Source organism: Meles meles, chromosome 6 (assembly GCF_922984935.1).
Source record: "Meles meles chromosome 6, mMelMel3.1 paternal haplotype, whole genome shotgun sequence".
NCBI lineage: Eukaryota > Metazoa > Chordata > Mammalia > Carnivora > Mustelidae > Meles > Meles meles.
The window spans coordinates 7,076,548-7,079,057 of record NC_060071.1 but is presented as its reverse complement, the minus strand read 5'-3'; the positions used below and the strand labels follow the sequence as shown (position 1 = coordinate 7,079,057).

General features: G+C 47.7%; 1 pseudogene; it reads right to left on the bottom strand.

Moving 5' to 3' along the window:
* Positions 1 to 205: 205 nt before the first annotated feature.
* On the bottom strand, positions 206 to 1,247 carry LOC123943316 (annotated as a pseudogene).
* Between the last annotated feature and the right edge of the window lie 1,263 nt (positions 1,248 to 2,510).

The window sequence follows — 2,510 nt, the reverse complement described above, 5'->3', positions numbered from 1 at the left end:
TTCCGAGGATGCTCTTCCCATTTGGCTGCTGTGTTCTGTTGACATGACTTCCAGTGATCTTTGAGTATCTCTCTGCTTTCTTTTTTTTTTTTTTTTGTGACGGAAAAAATTCTTTATTGATAAATAGGTTACAATGAAATAAATAGAGTGACAGTTTCTTGGGGAATAAAAACTCGGGTAGGATTTCCGTGTCTCTACCCCAGCTCTAGCTTTCAGCCTCTGCCTTCCTACTGGCCAGTTTGGATGATGAGGCCTTGGTGGGCATGCCCAGCCTCCTTGAGCCCTTGGGGGCCTCTATCTTCCTGGCCAGGGGTTCAGGTACCGTCTTAGACCCACCACCCCGGGACGAGCAGAGGCCTTGGCTTTGGGCCCCTCCTTGGCCACATGGGCAATGACCTCTTTAGGGATGTGGTTTTCCTTCTTTTTGGCTGGAGAAGCAGCACCATTCTTGCCTTAGGGACTGTGGATTTTATACTCTGACTCCCAGCTTTTGTCTTCCTGGGGGCCTCACCACCTTGGCTCTTCTTTCTGCCTTTGACCTTTGGCTTCTCACTGAGCCCAGTGGCACTGGGAGGAGCCCATGGGGCCTTGTCTGGCTGTTGAGAGGCCTTCCTGGCCTCACTCACTCTTGCCTCTTGGTCTTTGGTCTGGCCGCCTTTCTTGGGAGCCTTCTCTTTGGCTGCACCTGGTTTGGGAGGAGCCATCCTTGCCTCTCGAGGCTTCTTTGGTCCCCTTTTCACCTCAGCTGGGTTGGAAGGGTCCTTCTTTGCCTCTCTTGGTTTCTTAGGGACCTTCTCCTTGACCTCACTGGGCTTCCTGGGGGCTGTCATGGTGGATGTCTTCCTGGGTTGGACTTTCCTTTTATGCTTGGGAACCAATTTGAAGCTGCCAGTGGCACCCCTGGCCTTGGAGTTGGTGGGCCTGAGGAGCAGACCGCGGCGCACGCCCGTGGCCAGGGCCTGCTTCCGCAGGTACTTGAACCGGAGGCTGTCCACCGTAGGGTACTTCTGCAGGATGTAAAGCTTGATGGCGGCCACAGAGGTGCCCCGGCGCTGCTCTCCGGCCTGCAGTGCCTCCAGGACCATGTGCAGCACAGGGGGGTGGTGGCGAGGCCCTCGGATGGCACTGCGACTCGGGCCTGGCTCTTCAGACCCAGACAGCCTGGACGACCCCACTGTGGAGGGCAAGGGGGCTGAGGACGCTGAGGACGTCAAGATGTCGCTGGAGGCAAGGCTCCCAGGAGCCATTGCATGGGTAGACGCGGACGCAGACGCTGATGGTCAGAGCCCTCCCAAGGCGTCATCTCTCTGCTTTCTGACACAGAATGTTCCAGACTCTTCTTGTACTTTTCCTGCATAGTGTTTAGAACCCAAGACCTGGGCATGACATGAACTCACTGTCACTGGAATATCACTGCTTTATTTGCTTTTCTTTCTTTCTTTTTCTTTTTTTTTTTTTTTTAAGTGAACTCTCTCCCCAACATGGGGCTCGAACCCATGACCCCAAGATCAAGAGTCACATGCTTGGGGCACCCGGATGACTCAGTCAGTTAAGCATCCGACTGTGGAGCTCAGCTCAGGTCTTGATCTCAATGCCGTGAATTCAAGCCCCACTTTGGGCTCAAAAAAGAGTCATATGCTCTACTCACTGAGCCAGCTAGGTACCGTACCCTTTTATGTGCTTTTCAGAGAACAGAGATAGAAAATAAACTTTCTAAAACCATGCACCTGTATTATAATTTTTAATGCTAATTTAATACTGCATGTTTTATTTTCTAAATTTATTTTTTATTTGTGTCTCTGCTCTCTTATACTGAAGATCTCGGTTCCTAGTAAAATTTTTTTTTTAAAGATTTTATTTATTTATTTGACAGAGAGATCACAAGTAGACAGAGAGGCAGGCAGAGAGAGAGGGGAAAGCAGGCTCCCTGCCGAGCAGAGAGCCCGATGCGGGACTCGATCCCAGGACCCTGAGATCATGACCTGGGCCGTAAGCAGCGGCTTAACCCACTGAGCCACCCAGGCACCCAGGTTTCTAGTAAAATTAATATATTTTCTTATTTGCTTTATTCTACAAAAATAAAATAGTTTCAAAGTTACAATACTAATATTACTTCTAGCAATAAAATGACTAAGTGCAATCGAAATTTTCTTTTAAAATGTCTTTTTTCTCCTTAGCATAAATTCCACTCTAGTCAGAATATTGTACTTAGAAGTTGTTTGAAGTAGTAATTCCCTCCTGAAAATTAATATTATCAGTTTAACATGGAGTTAGGTTCATCTGCTTCTTTTTGTATCTGGTTTTAGGGTTTGCTTTTTTCCCTTCTGTTTAATTTTACTTTCAAATCTGTAAGACGTTTACTAAGTTCAAAAGTTAAGATGATAAGAAAGGACTTACTCCTAAAAGTCTACCTATCTTCCCCAGCTCACGCCACAGCCGCGTCAATACCTAGTTACTATCTCTGTTTCTTTCTTACAGAAAAGGTAACACTATGTACTACTCGGGATGGG